A 19,817-nucleotide genomic window follows, 5' to 3' on the forward strand; every position below is an offset into this window, starting at 1 on the left:
GAGCCAACCCCCCCCCCCATTCTCATAGGCCACCTTAACCCTCTTACGAGGGTGGTGGATGGTAAGGTCCAAGCCATGGGTCGGCTGGGGGACCTGGATGGAAACAAAGGGGGGCTGATGGAAGCCCCGGAGAATTGATTTGAATAAACATGGATTTGCCTGCACTGTACACTTTATTTGCTGGGTAGTCCCAGACATCTATATAATAAAGTTTCGGCCTGATTAAAATCCATAACAAGTGTCTCCTGTTCTTCTTACGGTGTACCCAAACAATATTCCCTCAGTAGTTTGTGTTGAAATTTACTAAAATGTCCCTGTTTTCATTATTTCATGGTATGTGATGCATTTTTCAAAGAGAGCTGAATCCTTAACAAAATACAATACATACATATCCTAATGTCAGGACAAAAGCATTAATTTCCATTGATCTGTCATTTATACAATATTATGTTCCTGAATGAGAAAAATGATAAACAGGAGGCTGCAAGACAATTAAAAATGTTGGGCCCTCACTCATCTAATCTTTTCATGCTCACATCATTAGTCTTTCCTTGAAAATTAATATTTTTCTTACCAGTTTGTGCTAGGCAGAAGGTCTGCTCTCCACAAATACCAAATAACAGAGTTGTATTCTTGGTATTTGATATATTTGCTGATTACTACTTTTTTTTTAATTGAAAAATAGGGTTCCTGTGTAACCTACAACTTAATTTTGAGAATTGCTTCCTATGTTTGACATATCATTTTAGTATTAGAAACACATTAAGTTTTTGCAGTTTTGAATGAAAATAAGTTCCTTTCGGAAACAGGCTAAACTTTGGACACATGATTTCAAGGTTGAATGCACAGATGGACCCTAAATATTTAACTAGAATAATTGAGTCAGCATCTGAAATCAAGAAATACCACAAAAAATATTTTCCCATACAGATGTGATCTTTTCTAAAGACCACATATCATCCAGTAAATATGATGCATTTATATTACATTCTATCTACCTATGCAAATACATGGCAAAAATTTTCAGAGTAGAAATTATGATTTTAATTACTCTGCTTTTTAAAAAATTGAACCTACACTGAGAATGCTGACTTCACTGCACTACTACTTTTCAGAATGTCTAGAGATATGATTATAGTGGTTGTCCTTAAAAGTCAACATTTATACAGACTTACCACCAGTGACATCTCAGAAAATGTTGTGTGGTAATTGTATAAATGTTGCCTTTAAACTGACAACCACCGTAACTATATTTTTCCTGTGAGTTCATGGAGTCCCAAACACAATTTGATAATATAGTAGATATAGTATCTACAATCTGGTTGAGGTGTATGATTGAGGTGTCAGCTATTGTTGAGTTTATTGTTGCAGGATATGTGTTGTGTATATATTTAATAATAAACACTGTTTAAACTCACTTTGAATAAGGTTTTACTCTGACTAAAACCTCTTCAACAAATGGCCTAGAATTTAGAAGATTAATACATTCTTTCACATACAGATGTCAGATTTTTAGCAATTAATAGGAATACATTTTTGAAAGTTCCTGGGGTTTTAGCTATGATTGGTATGACTGAGAATCTCATGGCTAGTACCCTGTATAATGCTTTGCAAATATACAGTATTTCTCTCTAAGAGATTTTTTGAGTGTCTTAATTTGTTTTTCTTAAATTAGTTTGGCTAACCTCAATATCAAAGGTGCTGCTTCAGTTTGAAGTCTCCAAATAAGAACACTGGGTCTTTAAATCAGACTAGATTAAGATCCTGTTAGTAATGTGAAAGGGTAACACTCAATCTGAAAATAAAGCCACTCACCCAGCGTCAAGGGGTGATGGAATGTGATTAATGAAGGAGATAATGGACTGAAGAAATATAGCAACAGAGGACATTTGGCTTGTATGAGGTCAGCCCTGTGATGCTAGTTGAAGAATACAGTTTTATCTTTTTACTGTGAAACAGATGTTAAAGATAGCTATATAGAAGGTCATCGTGAGACTACGGATAGTAAGAACATAATCATGATATAAACTGAGTGTTCTTCTAGATGGATATTCAAATCATGAAATGTATACTGTAGTGACAATGGGTAGGAAAAGATAATTACTGGTAAAAAGCACATTCAAAATAGAAGATAACAGATATAGAATATCCAGTGAAAGGCAATTCCCTGCATTTCTCTTCCTTGATGAAAGAATTTTTGTTTGACTTGCTTAAGTTATGTGTATTTACCTACTGTTTTTTTGTCTGCAGTATGGCACTTTTTTGTTTGTGTAAAAAACAAACAAACACAAAAAACCCTTACAATTAGAATGCTGTGGTTTGTTTTGCCTTTTTGTGGGGTGCAGAAATGGATTAATAATATGACCTTTTAAAGCATTCCCGGTCCAATCTTGCTCCTCTTAAAGTTAATAGAAAGTTTATGAGAAGGGAACATGTAAAAAACTACTTATGATTGTGATGTAGCTGCTAAATGGAGATCTAACTCCCTGAATGCAACAGCTTTTTTGCAAGGCCAAGTTTTTGAATTTTGTTGGAAATAGTTCACATAGCCCTTCTGGCTGTATTCAAAACAGTGATCTAGAACAGAGGTTCTCAAACGAGGCGGGGGAGGGGCAAGCCCCGCTGGTGGTGGGCATGGAATGTATTCTGGGGCGGAGTGAGAAGCTGCTAGTCACGACGCAGCCTTCAGAGCTGAACGGCCAGAGATGGGGAGAGTGGCAGCTGCTGGCCAGGCACCCAGCTCTGAAGGCAGTGCCACCGCCAGCAGTAGTGCAGAAGTAAGGATGGCATGGTGTAACATTGCCTATATATGTAAATGGCTCTGTTTGAATCAATGCTGTACTGTTTTTAATATTTAGTGAGTTGCGTTTTGATTTTTTTATCAGTATATGCATGGGACGTGGAGCATAAAATACTACAGACATAAAGAAGGGGGAGTGACCAAATAAGTTTGAGAACCATTGCTCTAGAACAGAGATGACATTCCTTATCCTGTATCAGAGGAGTAGCCGTGTTAGTCTGGATCTGCAAAAAGCGACAAAGAGTCCTGTGGCACCTTATAGACTAACAGATGCTGACGAAGTGAATATTCACCCACGAAAGCTTATACTCCAATACGTTTGTTAGTCTATAAGGTGCCACAGACTCTTTGTCGCTTAGTCCTTATCCTGTTATCAGTCCTCTAAACCATTAAGTCCATTGTCAATTATGAACTTTTAATTTTGCCAATCAAATATGTACCAGTGTCTTAACTGATAACTAAAGACAAAAAAAAGATAAAGTCAGAGAAAAATGTTTGTGACATGCAGGGCCCCATATACTCTATGGTTCAATGGAATAAAATTCCACATCAGTAACCCCTATTCTGTATGGCAATATTAATTTATTCTATTGTTATGAAATACTATTCATTTCCATTCCCTCCACCCCCACATAAAGACACAAATATGATTGACAGTTGATATACAATTAATCAGTGATTATTTTCAAGGATCAGGTTTTTTGCTATACTCTTCAGGTAGCTCATCACTATTCCATGGGCCTTGGATCCTGGCTGAGAATCTCTTTTCCCCATGTATGCCCGGAAAATGAGGTAAGCTTGTAGTCAGCTTCAGCAGCTCATCTGACTGGGTCCTCAGGGCTTGGCTGTATTGAACAGTTGAGGGAGGATGCACTATAGTTCGATTAACTCTCCCTTATGGGGAAAGCTGGAGAATAAGAGGCATATTCAGGCAAGTCTCAGTGTGGCAGGGAGAAAGAAAACAAAATGCCAGGCACCTGGCTACAGAAAAAATGCTGAATTCTGTCATATCCTGGAGTAATGCTGACTTCCACAGCAGCAGGCTCCCCAGGGTCTTCACTGACAGCAATGGACAGGTCATGCCTCTTAGGCCTGGTCTACACTACGAGTTTAGGTCGACTTTGGCAGCGTTAAATCGAGTTAAGCCTGGACACGTCCACACGACGAAGCCCTTTCTTTCGACTTAAAGGGCCCTTTAAACTGGTTTCTTTACTCCACCTCCGACGAGGGGATTAGCGATAAAATTGCCTTAGCGGGTCGGAATTGGGGTAGTGTGGACGGAATTCGCCGTTATTGGCCTCTGGGAGCTATCCCACAGTGCTTCATTGTGACCACTCTGGACAGCACTCTCAACTCAGATGCACTGACCAGGTAGACAGGAAAAGCCCCGCGAACGTTTGAATTTCATTTCCTGTTTGCCCAGCGTGGAGAGCACAGGTGACCACGCAGAGCTCATCAGCACAGGTAACCGTGATGGAGTCCCAGGATCGCAAAAGAGCTCCATCATGAACCGAACGGGAGGTACGGGATCTGCTCGCCATATGGGGAGATGAATCAGTGTTAGCTGAACTCTGTAGCAGTAAACGAAATGGCAAAATATTAGAAAAGGTCTCCAAGGCCATGAAGGACAGAGGCCATAACAGGGACGCACAGCAGTGCCGCGTGAAAATTAAGGAGCTAAGGCAAGCCTACCACAAAGCCAGAGAGGCAAACGGAAGGTCCAGGGCAGAGCCGCAAACGTGCCGCTTCTACGTGGAGCTGCATGCCATGTTAGGGGGTGCAGCCACCACTACCCCAACCGTGTGCTATGACTCCTTCACTGGAGAAACACACAGGGAAGCGGGTTCAGGGTACGAGGAAGATGAGGATGAAGACCGTGTGCTATGACTCCTTCACTGGAAAAACACACAGGAAAGCGGGTTTGGGGTACGAGGAAGATGAGGATGAAGATAATGTAGATAGCTCACAGCAGCAAGGAAGCTGAGAAACTGGTTTCCCCAACAGCCAGGATATGTTTATCACCCTGGACCTGGAACCAGTAACCCCCGAACTCACCCAAGGCGTGCTCCCAGACCCTGAGGGAACACAGGGGACCTCTGGTAAGTGTACCTTTGTAAATATTACACATGGTTTAAAAGCAAGCATTTTTAATGATTAATGATTAATTTGCCCTGGCAATCACAGCTACTGGAAAAGTCTATTAACGTGTATGGGGATGGAGCGGAAATCCTCCAAGGACATCTCCAGAAAGCTCTCCTTCATGTACTCCCAAAGCCTTTGCAAAAGGTTTCTGGGGAGGGCTGCCTTATCCCGTCCGCCATGGTAGGACACTTTACCATGCCAGGCCAGTAGCACGTAGTCTGGAATCATTGCATAACAAAGCATGGCAGCGTATGGTCCTGGTGTTTGCTGGCATGCAGACAACATCCATTCCTTATCGCTCTTTGTTATCCTCAGGAGAGTGATATCATTCACGGTCACCTGGTTGAAATGGGGTGATTTTATTAAGGGGACATTCAGAGGTGCCCCTTCCTGCTCTGCTGAACAGAAATGTTTCCCGCTGTTAGCCACGCGGTGGGGGGGAGGGGTGAAGTGATCATTCCCGATAATTGGGTGTGTGGGGGGAGGGGGGTTAGTTGGGTTTGTGCTGCATGTTAACTCGGAAACCGCAGCCCCTCCTTTTACATTGCAAACCCATTTTAAATGGCCAACCCAACGGGTGCTTGGTATGGGAAATGAGAGCGCTACTGTTTGAAACCATTCCCACATGTTAAGAAGGTTAAAAAAGCCAAAAGACTGTGGCTTACCATGGCTGCCTGCAAGCCGAAATCTGTTGCCTGGCACTGCGTGAGTGATCTCTCATTCCAAACCAGCAGGCCCTCAATATAAGAGGAAAAATGAGATCTTGTAACGAAAGCACATGTGCTGTGTAATGTGAACAGCAAAATTTAATGTGATAGAGTGTACCCATTGTTCTCTAAAATGTGTCTTTTTTAACCACCTCTCCCTTCTCCTCCACCAGCTGCAAATGTTTCTCCTTCACAGAGGCTAGTGAAGATTAGAAGAAAATGACGGACTCGGAATGATATGTTCACGGAGCTCCAGATGTCCTCCCACGCTGAAAGAGCACAGCAGAATGCGTGGAGGCAGTCAATGTCAGACTACAGAAAAGCACAGTATGAACGAGAGGAAGGTGGCGGGCTGAATCGCGGGATGAACAGAGCAAGTGGCAGGCTGAAGATGATAGGTGGCGTCAGTTTGCAGACAGAAGGCAAGAGTCGATGCTCCGGCTGCTGGAGCATCAAATTGATATGCTCCAGCGTATGGTTGAGCTGCAGGAAAGTCAGCAGGAGCAGAGACCGCCGCTACAGCCCCTGTGTAACCAACAGCCCTCCTCCCCAAGTTCCATAGCCTCCTCACCCAGACACCCAAGAACACGGTGGGGGGGCCTCCGGCCACCCAGTCACTCCACCCCAGATGATTGCCTGAGCATCAGAAGGCTGGCCTTCAATAAGAGTTAAAGTTTTAAACTGCAGTGTGTCCTTTTCCTTCCCTCCTCCCCCACCCATCCCGGGCTACCTTGGCAATTATCCCCCTAGTTTTGTGCTGAATGAATAAAGAATGCATGAATGTGAAGTAACAATGACTTTATTGCCTCTGCAAGCAGTGCTCGAAGGGGGAAGGGGAGGGTGGGGTGGTTGGTTTACAGGGAAGTAGAGTGAACCGGGTGGGGGGGTGGGGTGGAGGGTTCATCAAGGAGAAACAAACAGAAGTTTCACACCGTAGCCTGGTCAGTCATAAAACTCGTTTTCAAAGCTTCTCTGATGCACATCGCGCCCTGCTGTGCTCTTCTAACCGCCCTGGTGTCTGGCTGCGCATAAGCAGTGGCCAGGCGATGTGCCTCAACCTCCCACCCCGCCATAACTGTCTCCCCCTTACTCTCACAGATATTGTGGAGTGCACAGCAAGCAGCAATAACAATGGGGATATTCTTTTCGCTGAGGTCTGAGCGAGTCAGTAAGCTGCGCCAGCGCGCTTTTAAACGTCCAAATGCACATTCCACCACCATTCGGCACTCGCTCAGCCTGTAGTTGAACAGGTCCTGACTACTGTCCAGGCTGCCTGTGTATGGCTTCATGAGCCATAGCATTAAGGGGTAGGCTGGGTCCCCAAGGATCATGATAGGCATTTCAACATCCCCAAGGGTTATTTTCTGGTCCGGGAAGAAAGTCCCTTCCTCCAGCTTTCGAAACAGAGCAGAGTGCCTGAAGACGCGAGCATCATGTACTTTTCCCGGCCATCCCACGTTGATGTTGGTGAAACGACCCTTGTGATCCACCAGGGCTTGCAACAGCATTGAAAAGTATCTCTTGCGGTTTATGTACTCGGTGGCTTGGTGCTCCGGTGCCAAGGTAGGGATATGGGTTCCGTCTATCGCCCCACCACAGTTTGGGAATCCCATTGCAGCAAAGCCATCCACTATGGCCTGCACGTTTCCCAGAGTCACTACCCTTGATATCACCAGGTCTTTGCCCTGGCAACTTGGATCACAGCAGCCCCCACAGTAGATTTGCCCACTCCAAATTGATTCCCGACTGACCGGTAGCTGTCTGGCGTTGCAAGCTTCCACAGGGCTATCGCCACTCGCTTCTCAACTGTGAGGGCTGCTCTCATCCTGGTACTCTAGCGCTTCAGGGTAGGGGAAAGCAAGTCACAAAGTTCCATGCAAGTGCCCTTACGCATGCGAAAGTTTCGCAGCCACTGGGAATCGTCCCACACCTGCAGCACGATGCGGTCCCACCAGTCTGTGCTTGTTTCCCGGGCCCAGAATCGGCGTTCCACGGCATGAACCTGCCCCAGTAACACCATGATTTGCACATTGCTGGGGCCTATGCCTTGTGAGAGGTCTATGTCCATGTCAATTTCCTCATCACTCTCGTCGCCGTGCTGCAATCGCCTCCTCGGCTGGTCCTGGTTTTGCTTTGGCATGTCCTGGCTCTGCATATACTCCAGGACAGTGCGCGTGGTGTTCATAGTGCTCATAATTGCCGCGGTGATCTGAGCGGGCTCCATGAGCCCAGTGCTATGGCGTCTGGTCTGAAAAAAGGCGCGAAACTTGTATCTGACGGACGGAGGGAGGGAGGGGCAAGTGACGACATGGCGTACAGGTACAGGGAATTAAAATCAACAAAGGTGGCTGTGCATCAGGGAGAAACAGAAACAACTGTCACACAGAATGGCCCCCCCCAAAGATTGAACTCAAAACCCTGGGTTTATCAGGCCGTTGATTTCACGGAGGGAGGGGGAAGCAAATGAATACAGAACACATCTATTTTTTATATCTTAAGCTGGCAGACGACGGTGCAGCATGACTGATAGCCCTCGGCATCTTCTGGACGCTTGGCAGAAAATAGCATAGTACGACTGATAGCCATCATCGTCGAGACAGTTCAATAGTACTGAGCATATCTGCCCAGGTGCCCATGAGTGACAGCCACTGCAGTACGATGACGACGGATACCAGTCGTAATATACCATCTTCTACCAAAAGGCAAGGGGCTCCTGCTGTGTGCAATGCAGCCCCACGTCTGCCAGCACCCAGATCGCCGATGAAGGCTACCAGTCATACTGCACCGTTTAATGTCAAAAGGCAATTAGCTGCTGCTGTGTAGCAATGCAGTACCACGTCTGCCGCCACCCAGAGGACATATGGTGACGCTGAGCTGAGCTGAGCGGGCTCCATGCTTGGCGTGGTATGTTGTCTGCACAGGTAACCCAGGTAAAAAGGTGCGAATCGATTTTCTGCCGTTGCTCTGATGGAGGGGGAGGTGCCTGACGACATACCCAGAACCCCCCGCGACACTGTTTTGCATCATTCATGCATTGGGATCTCAACCCAGAATTCCAATGGGCGGCGGAGACTGCAGGAACTGTGGGATAGCTACCCATAGTGCAACGCTCCGGAAGTCAACACTAGCCTCGGTACTGTGGACGCGGTCCGCCGACTTAATGCACTTAAAGCATTTTATGTGGGGACACACACAATCGGCTGTATACAACCGATTTCTATAAAACCGGCTTCTATAAATTCGACCTAATTTCGTAGTGTAGACATACCCTTAGAGCTATTGTTTCAGGCTCTCTGCAGACCCAGCACACATCACTGTGTCAATTTGCACACAGGTCACAGGTCCAAGGTTTTTTCTACAGCCATCAGGGCTCAAAACATAATTTTAAAAAATGGAAGCTGAGATTCTGGAGCACAGTTTTGTGGCAAGGGGTGATTTCCACAGGCATGGAATACATGGGACCTTGCCCAAATGCAGTAAAACATTATTCTGTTTTAACATGACCTTCACTGTGTAATACGACTAGAAACTGATGCAACTCTTCTCACACACCAGAATTATGTTATGCTGTACTTATTAATTTTAATATCAAATGCAGTCATGTCACCTTGGCATCACCTGTCTCAGTGTTTTAAGGAATGGTGAGCTCAGAATATCCATCTCCCTGCGTAAAACAATGATTTTACAATATAATTATTTGGACCCTTAGGCAGGTATTGTTCTTAATGCATTAGCTGAACATTAATGGCTTCTGTTTAATATTAGTAATAGCAAGTACAACAGAAAATGGGGGAGGGGTAGTGCAGAATAAGACTCTGAGTGCCCCTTTTCCCCTGAGACCAGTATAAGGTCCCTACTACAACTGTATTTTGTGGGAGTGCGGAGTGATGCAAATAAGTGAGTGCTGGTGAAAGAGTACATTTTATTTTCTTACTTCAGATCCTGCCAGAAAAGCTAAATAGTGTTTTAGAGCTGATCTTACACCTCAGAAAAGGGGTAATGCATCTTTAAAAGCTAAACTACATCTTCTTTACTTTTATCAAATTCTCTATAAATCTTTCATGACAGTTTATTTAACAAAGTGTCATTGAAACTGTATAGATGATTGATGTGACCCAATGTAAGATCAACATGAAATGTTTGTAAATGTCAGCAAAATGTGACCATCTAGAAGCAAGTAAGGATGGCGTCACTGTGAAAGTGAAAAACAAACAGAAAAATGTTTATCTTATTCTTTGCTTTCTGAGATGCAATTACAAATTCATAGCAGTAGTATTATATGATTTTCTTTGGAGTTCATGCCATGAAGTGGGGGAAGACGGGGAAGTTGTATCTAAATTTGTCCTGACAATTTTACCTTTCGAAATATTGGCTTCTTTCACAGTGAATAACATTTTCACCCCTCACCTATAGAAAAAAAGGTTTTCAATTTCACGTCTTGGAATAAGATTTTTAATTTGGATAAACACTAATGGAACTGTGATCAAAGTCTGTATAAACAAGAAAAGGGGGGCTATCAATACAGTAGGTTCATTCAAACAGGTTCCCAGAAAACCTAGAACACAGGGATTTTTTCATTTCTGTGAAGAATGTTAATAATATGAAAACAAACCTAATAGGATGGATTTAGTACCACGAAAGAGAAAATTTAAAAAGAAATTAGCTTCTAGAGGGAAACATGCAACAATATTTATGTCTTTGGGAGACTGATTTCTAGTTTCCATATAGGAAATTTTTTAAATAGTCCTAGAAATATTTCTAAGAAAGCAAAATATTTTTGTGGTCTGTCTTTTTCCTCTCCTTGTTATCTGCCCCCATGACCAACGGGGCAAGGGACAAAAGGAACCTGGTTCTTCTGGTGTTCTACAAACCCTTCTGATTGCTCTAGAGCCTTCTTATATGCAAACTGTTGAGGCTACCCATGCTCTAGTAGCTAATCTCCTGATATTGGGAGGAGATGTGGAGAACATAGCAAACATGCCTCTCTTCTAGATCTATTGCTACTACTACCATCATTCAAGTGGAAGGCATGTCTTTTCTTCCATCCCGCCTCAGTATTGGGCTATCTAGAATGGTTTGCATGTACAGGGTTTTGAATCCTATGAGTTTTCCATATTTCTGAGAAGGGAAAGTCATCAGACTTCAGGATCGGTGTACTAGTGATCTGAGAGAGCATTATAGCCATCTGGTACCTGCAGTCATTAGCATAATGCTTTCAATAGGCTCCCAACCACCCTATTATCAGGGTTCACCAACAAGGTGCATTGTATGAAGCACAAAGACAGAATATTTGCAGAAAACATATTTATCTGTCTGATCACAGCAAAAAAACTTGCAGAAATACATTAGTGCTCTGACTGAGCAAAAAAAACCCCTCTTCTTCTCCCATATTAGCTAGGAAATCACAAGCAGCAGAAATGCTCTTACTGGTGGCTCAGCTAATCAACCTCTGCTTCATAAATCAAATGTGAGATCCAAGGACTCTATGTTGCAAAGAGTCTCATCCTCTTTCAGAGAGAAGACAAACTGAATACAAAATGAACTCATTGGGATGGAGAACTCCAAATCAGAACAGAAAGCATTAACTGTCTTGCCACACCTGACTGAGATTGAGCCTGGCAAATGCACAGGCAAAGAAAGTTCTGGGGAATATCTAACAGCTGCTTGCGAAATAGATCCTTGCCCCTCCTGGCAAATAAAAGTAGAGGAAGAGCAGATTGGCCAGTTATCAATGCCTCTTTTAGAGAGGAAACTACTAAATTCTCTAAAGTATTCAGTACTTTGCCCTCTTCTTTTCAAGAAATCAAGACTTGATTTGGACATTCTCCAATTACTATCCTGTCATTTGCATCCCATTTCTAGAAAAACAGTATTGAGAATGTGAACAACTAAACTCCAAAATCATCTGGTATCTGTTGCCATTTCGGAGCTGTCGCAATCAGACTTTAGATTGGGACATGTTATAGAACCTGCTCTGGCAGTACTTATGGCTTTGGATAGAGGTTGAACCACAATGCTCATACTATTATTTCACGTCTCTGCAGCCTTTGACATAGCAGATAACAAGGTGTGGCTGAACCACTTATAACATCTATTTGGAGTTGCTGGCACAGCTCTCTACAATGGTTTCAGTTGTTTCTCTCTAATACAGGGTTTGGCAACCTTTCAGAAGTGGTGTGCCGAGTCTTCATTTATTCACTCTAATTTAAGGTTTCGCGTGCCAGTAATACATTTTAACGTTTTTAGAAGGTCTCTTTCTATAAGTGTATAATATATAACTAAACTATTGTTGTCTGTAAAGTAAATAAGGTTTTTAAAATGTTTAAGAAGCTTCATTTAAAATTAAATTAAAATGTAGGGCCCCCTGGACCGGTGGCCAGGACCCGGGCAGTGTGAGTGCCACTGAAAATCAGCTCGTGTGCCGCCCTTGGCACGCGTGCCATAGGTTGGCTATCCCTGCTCTAATATAACCTGAGTACAAACAAGAGCTTCTCCTAATCCTCAAGAGACTTCACATATTGTATTCCAAAGGAATCAGTACTGTCCCCTCCCCTTCATGTCTCTTTCAGCAGATGTCATAAAGATGTCAAAATGTCCATAATTGATTATTGTCCGGCTGGAAAGATAACCCAGCTGAGCCCAAGGTGGGAAGAAGAAAACACCTTGAGGGTGCATCCAAGGATATTGATCACATCATCCATCAATAACATCTGCCCTCTATTCATCAAAGTGGTGTAAAATCTGTGCCCTACTGGACTTGTCACTGATCATCATAGACACCCAAGGTATCAACAGTGGTGAGAAATGCCCCTTTCTATCTTCAACTTGCCAGGAAGATAAGGCTCTAACCTCAGTGATCCATACACTTGTCAACTCCAGACTGGATTTACTATGCCTGTGGTTGAAGGTGGAGGCAACACAGACTCCAACTTATCAGAACACAGTAATAGCATTTTCAGGGAGTCTACATCTACAAAAACACAATACACCAGTGTTTTGCAGCTTCCAGTAATATTCCCAGTTTGCTTTCAGTCCCAATTCAAACCCTTTAACGGTCTAAGATCGAGTTACATCAGAGATCACCTCTTCTTTCATGACCAACCAAAACAGCTGTGCTCCTCTTGAACAATACAGCTAACAGTGTTGAAGAGCAAGATCATGAGAGCTGGAGGTAAAACATTTTTGTCAAGGGCCAAAGGAAAGAAGAATAAAGTGAGCATAAACCTGACCTTTTTAATATAACATTGCAAAACTTGCCTGTTTATCAAAGCCTTCCCACAATAACCAGAGAAGCAACAACTGCACACAAACAAAAGTATTTAAAAAAACCCCAACCAAACAAACTAAGATACCAAGAACTTGTGGGAGGAAGAGAGGAATCGACAGTCATGTCCACTTAGACAATACTATGCGAGTCTTAATTACTATCCTTAGGGGCTGATATATGATGGTGATGGTACTTCTAAATTAGATAAATATGTTACTTTTGCTTTAAAATTAGACTAAGACAGTAGAGGGAAATAAATGAAGCCGATGACTGGAAAACCGATTTTTTAAAATAGAAAATGTTATACAAAATGAAACAAGAAATAACAACAAAAATCAAATTTTACACGTCCTCATATTTGCAGTGGTTATGGGAGGGGATAGGCATGGCAGAGGAGTTGGCAGTGAAATTAGCCAAAAATCACTGTGGTTTACCCATTATATCTCTTATGACAGATTTTTCTTTTAGTATAGATTTTAGTCAGATGCTTAATGTTATTGGAACATATATATAGGTGCACATGCCATTGTTTTGGGAATATAGAGGACAGAAGAGCATAATATTAGCTAGTTATATACTGCTTATTAACTGTGCATTGTTATATGAAAAATTGAGAGTACTTCACATTTGCAGTTTACCAACTAGATAATGTTTTCTTATTGAAGTATCTCCAAGACCAAAACCCAAAGTGTCTAGCTCAGGATAAAGTGGCTACCGAGTTAACAGGAAGCACATGAAGTTATGCACTGACATATCTAATGACTGTAATGCTCCACATTGCAACACTTCAACTGCAGTTACGTGCACTAATTGATAAAAATGAATGCCTTTAAGTGGAGGAAAAGCTGAGAAGTTAAGGTGGATATGTTCAGTCTGGACATATGGACGGTGAGTTCCAAGAGAAGTAGCAAACCAGTGGTCAGGTATATTCATATAGTATTTTTATTGTAAGCTACCATACATTTGTCAGTAAGAATCCCGCTAATGAGACTATTTCATTTCAGTACAATTAAATGACAGTCTGGGAGTACCTTCTATTTGTGGTAACAACTATATCTTGGAGTAAATAAACAAGGAAACTGAGTTGGAAAAAAAAAGATTTATGAGCTTAAATGTGGTTATTATTGGGTTAAGAGGAGCACCAAAGATAACAGGCCAGTAACCAATCAGAGTAGAAGGATTTATATACCAAATAATTTCTCTAATAGAAATAACTGTACAGCAATTATACAAATGCCTTCACTGTGACTGGCTAATTGTGTCACAATAAGAGTACTGAGATTTGCATACTTTTCAGATAATTTGAATTGTTTCAGCCAATCAGAGTGCATAGATGGTGAAGAGTTAGTGTTACTTAATTATACAGGATTTTCCCCTGCAGTTAGGCAATTCCCTGTGCACCAGTTGGATCTGGGTATCTGATTTACACAATCAAAGTATGGTTATTTCTTAATAACCATGCTAATGAATATGCAAATCTCTCTAAACTAATTGGCAGTTATAATCCCTCTGCTCTGACTGGCTCCTGCATTTAGAACTTTCAAGCTGTTTACCAGCAAAAAAAGATGCTGCCTCAACTTCTCAAACTGTTCAGATGACTCAAAACCCCCTCTAAAAACATTAGACAAGAGTGAGTGGCAGCAATAAAACAAAGAAATTGAGGCCAATAAACCACAGAAAAAGAAATTAAATGTTTGGAATGAAGATTTTTTAAATTCTTGGACTTGTTTCACGCCTTCCCTGAGTAGAAGACGTTAGGCTTTCAATCTCAGAACAGTGGTCATATATTTGTGTTGACATTGTTTTATTTTTATTGGGTGAATCTAAAACCGTCTCCCAATTCAGTTTTGAAACACAATGTAAGTGGAAATATGCTGCAATTGTTTTGAGAATACAATATGATGGGGGCTAATTTAGCTACAGCTAATCAGGAAAGAGATCTTGGCGTCATCGTGGATAGTGCTTTGAAGACGTCCACATAGTGTGCAGCGGCAGTCAAAAAAGCAAACAGGATGTTAGGAATCATTAAAAAAGGAATAGAGAATAAGATGGAGAATATCTTATTGCCTTTATATAAATCCATGCTACACCCACATTTTGAATACTGCGTACAGATGTGGTCTCCTCATCTCAAAAAACATATACTGGCATTAGAAAAGGTTCAGAGAAGGGCAACTAAAATAATTAGGGGTTTGGAACGGTTCCTATATGAGGAGAGATTAAAGAGGCTAGGACTTTTCAGTTTGGAAAAGAGGAGACTGGGGGAGGGGGGGATTTGATAGAGGTATATAAAATCATGAGTGGTGTGGAGAAAGTGAATAAGGAAAAGTTATTTATTGGTTCCCATAATATAAGAACTAGGGGCCACCAAATGAAATTAATGGGCAGCAGGTTTAAAACAAATAAAAGGAAGTTCTTCTTCACACAGTGCACAGTCAGCCTGTGGAACTCCTTGCCTGAGGAGGTTGTGAAGGCTAGGACTATAACAGGGTTTAAAAGAGAACTAGATAAATCATGGAGGTTAAGTCCATTAATGGCTATTAGTCAGGATAGGTAAAGATAGGTAAGGAATGGTGTCCCTAGCCTCTGTTTGTCAGAGGGTGGAGATGGATGGCAGGCGAGAGATTACTTGATTATTACCTGTTAGGTTCACTCCCTCTGGGGCACCTGGCATTGGCCACTGTTGGAAGACAGGATACTGGGCTGGATGGACCTTTGGTCTGACCCAGTATGGCCATTCTTATGTTTTTATGAGATCAAGAGTTTTAGTGCTCTGTAGAATGGGAGATGATAGAAGGGGAAGGAAAGGGCCAAAGGGATTTTTAACTTCAAGAAGTCTTTGCAGCACGTTAGTAGCTCTTTTGGGGTTTTGTAATTCCTTGCTCTTTCCTTTAAAATGTTGATATAATGATAATTTAAGGGAGTTCCCTGCTACCTGGAAATGTATGTATACCAGAATAATAAACTCTGTGGCCTTTGATCTCTGAGTATTTATTATAAACACCTCCGTGTTTGGCAGCAGAGTTTATTTAGGACAGATTATGGCTATTACCGCATAACCAGGAAATACTCTCAAGTTATAATAACAGTGCAGTCATTACTTATTTCAGACCTCCTTAGCTAATATGGGTCATGGAGCGTCATAACTAGAAGTGAGTGGACAGTTATACAGGAGTAACTGTAGAGCATCCCTGTACTCTGATGCTTTGAGATAATTCCAGTTCAGTATAATTATTTAGACCTGGAGTCTCCATCACCTTTTGACCTCTCATGAGAGGTTCCAGTGTTACTTTCTATGACAATATTTAGTATGCTAGTTGTACTATTTGTGGAATGGCTTGGAATGAAGTGAAAACATATTCCAAAACCTTCCATACGCTGCTGTAATATACTAATGTTTCTGTTGTGGTGAGCCTTCCATATTTCTGCCGCTTGTTATGCAGGTAGATGACAGATAATCTTCGTTAGCACAGACTGATTAACAACACTGAAAGTGTAACCTTTCATTAAGAGTAAAAGGTAATTTGATCTCACCTTTGTAGCACCTTCCAATCACACTTAGTTTCCCTGAATTATGTATGGAGCAGATAGTTAGTAATTGTCTGGAGATAATAAAGATCAATTCTGTGGAAGTCATAATGGATAAAAGAGTAAGAAGTTTTATCAGCTGAGGTTCATGGTATAGTAAATAAATAAAATGTGTTGATAATTGTGAAAAAGATTGGTGTATAGTTCTACTGTTTCTCTTTACTCTTGTATCCCTAAAGCCCATTGCTCACAGTGGCCAAATTCAATATTAAAAAAGCGGCAACTGCTCTGAAGATTATTCTATGGTGTTTTTCTCTGGCAGAAAGGAATACTGATGGCTTGAACTGGCTGTCGGCCAATTCAAATTCTCGGTGGAAGTCTATAGCTGTATTTGAGTTTGCTCTTTAATTGAAATATTAAACTTAAAATGTAATTTGTTTGAATGTAGAGAAAATTGAAATACATACAAATGTACCTTTCTTGTCAGGCTGTCTTAAACTTATACAGATAAAACTAATACTTTGCTTTCTATAAATAATTATGGTAAATGTAAAATATACGCATCCCATCTTAATGGCAAGTAATTTGAACATCTTAGTTTGGAGTCTAAGTTGTTAAAGGTACCCCAGTAGTGGGCCATTAGTTGCATTTCCCCCCCTATACAGAAATATTACAGGGGGAACGGAAACAACAAAAATTTTCATGATTAAAACTATAGGAAAATGTACTATAGGAACCAGAGGGTCTGTGTTCTGATTTGAAATATAGCTGGCAACCATCTGTCTATTTGAACAACTATCAAAGGGAAATTATAGACCTGCTTTAACATTATTTAAATGGTAGAAAACTACAGTTTGATGTTTATACAGCAAAAATTAAAGATACATTAAAATATGGAAAGCTATTAATTTTAAACAGTCTTAGTTTTCTGCTTTGCAGCCAGATGTTATAGTGTCACCTTCCAGTCTAATGAACACTTAAATGTTTTTTGTCTTTTAACACCACATCATTCCATTTAAAAAAAAAAAAAGTAAATTCCCAAAAGTTCTGGGACACCTTTGGTGAATGAACGATAGGCAATGACACTCGCTCATAATAAAGCTATATATAATGATTTAAGACAACATGTACTGTTATGCTAAACAGAGTTGTGTTAAATTTTTGTAGCAAAATCCCCAAGCTAGATGAAACATCCTGCTACTTAAATTTCATTACGATCCTGAAACTTGGTTCACATTCACTGAAATCTGTGCATGGAGGCTGGTTTTCAAATCAGTCTGGTTTTATATATGGTTTGGGGTTTGGAACAAGGTGAAACTTTCAGCAGTTCAGATGAGCTTTGCTTTGAAATGTTAGGTTCAAACTCAAAATAAAATTCAAGGGGTTATTTTAACTCACATAAAATGAAACCAGCAACAGGTACGGTGAATCTGCTGAGTAATAATAGGTTAGTAGAGGCAAAGTGATGAATGTGCTGCTGTTCTGCGTACTTCTGACAGGAAACAGTATTGCCAACCTCAAGCATTCAAAAATCATGAATCAGACATCCCCAAATAAGGAGATTTAAAAAAAAATAATGTTGGGTCTTTTTATTAATCTGCTGTGTTTTGAGCCTTTATAATACATGTCTCTCAGCTTTTCTGAGAGCTATAAATTTTTCCTTAAAATTAAAGATGAGATTCTCACATAATCGCCTGACTCCACAAGCTGAAATTTTAATAAAAACACCACATATCACACAACTCACGATAAAATTGTGAGCAACAATGTATTGTGGAAGATTCCTTGGTTGTTGGAAGGCAGTAGGTGAAGAGTGCGTCACAAAAGCAGGGTGTGTGGGAGAAGTGTGATGGCTGAAGCAGCTGATAGTGGGCAATGGTTATGTAAGTTTTGTGTGAACCCCTTTGAACCTCATATGCAGAGTTTCACACTGCTTTAAGCTGACTTAGTAAGGAGAACTGAGACGCAACACAAGTTACTAATGTACCCTTTTAATCTCTTTAAATGGCTGCTCTTTGCTTCAGTACTACAGGATACAACAGCAGGATGTTTTCTTACTATGTCTATCTACAGTAGTACTAAATCACCCTTAGATCAAACATATATTACTATAGCTCAGATTTCTCAGTGACTAGCAGAAATCAGTAGCTGAATGATGAACTGTTGCCTCAAGTTGAATGTAGGTAGAACAGAGGTGATAATGGTAGGAAGAGAGAATCACAGTAAAGGACTTAATCTTAGTATCTGCTATAGAGACGGTTTCTGCTCTCAGTTAAGATTGGTCTGTAATGTTGGGATCCATTTGGACTCTCAAGTGCTATTAGATCTCCAAATAATCATGGCAGCAAAGAACAAATGCATTTCTACCAGCAACTCTAGGGTTGCTATCACTTGTGATTTTGGACCACTATTCCAAGATGCTTCTGGTCACACAAGGAGCAGTGGACAGCACAGCAATTTTATTTCAGCCTGCAGTACTTCTATGGTTCCCACAGGCTGCTTTTCCTCTTTGTGATCAGGAAGCATTTTCTGCAGTTCCTGTGCACCATAGTTTGCACTTCTACAGTGCAGGATTTCTCCTAGAAGGGGAGGAGATGGCTCCATGGAACCAAGGTTTCATTCCTTTCCTCAATAATGGGATGTAATCCAGATGATGATGATAAATACAGAGGAGAGGGATCAGGAGAAGAATGTGGCCCAGGAGCCAGAGTCAGCCTGGGAAGGAATGGCTACTAGAAGGGGCCAAGGCCTGCAGACTTTCTGGGAGGGAAGGGAGAGTAGAAATTCCGCTAAGAGTTAGAGCCTGTTGGAGTTAAAGCGGAAAGAGGCTGGTAGGGCAGGGGCTGGAGTTTGTCTGGGGAAGAGGACAGAGGTTGGAGTCTTGCTGGGAATCGGGGAGGATTGGAGTACTGTTGGTGGGAGAGTGAGGCTGTAGTGCTCCAGGGCAAAGGGGTGCTATACTGGGGGGAAAAGGTGGGCAAGTAGAGTTTGGGAAAGAGGAGAAGTGATTTCTGGATAAGGCCATGGGGCCAGAGGAAAGGGATATAGCACCAAGGTTTAGGAGGTGAAAAATAAAAGGGACCGGGTAGGATTGGCCCTTAAAAAAGTAACGTGTGGCACAATGCTGGCAATCTAGAGTTGGCAGGGCATGTGGGGGCACAGGGCTTTTAAGCTAACTCCATGAGTGTGGTTCCCTAAACACTGCCCCCCATCAGAAAATCTGAGGAAAACTCCTCTGTATCCCCCTCCTAGAGTGTCTCACTATTAACATTATTTTAGAGAGACAAACTTTTAGGCATTTTGCTAATCAAAATATATGAGGAAACTACTGTAAATTTTGTTGTTTTATGAATCTAGCCATTTGTTAACTTTC

The 19,817-nt window shown here is 41.6% G+C and overlaps 1 protein-coding gene across 5 annotated transcripts in view; it reads left to right on the forward strand.

Annotated features, from left to right (window-relative positions):
- Window positions 1-19,817, forward strand: part of DACH2 (dachshund family transcription factor 2) — a 497,031-nt gene that overhangs the window by 199,568 nt on the left and 277,646 nt on the right. The window lies entirely within an intron of this gene.

This window comes from Trachemys scripta, chromosome 9, assembly GCF_013100865.1.
Source record: "Trachemys scripta elegans isolate TJP31775 chromosome 9, CAS_Tse_1.0, whole genome shotgun sequence".
In the NCBI taxonomy this organism is placed as follows: domain Eukaryota; kingdom Metazoa; phylum Chordata; order Testudines; family Emydidae; genus Trachemys; species Trachemys scripta.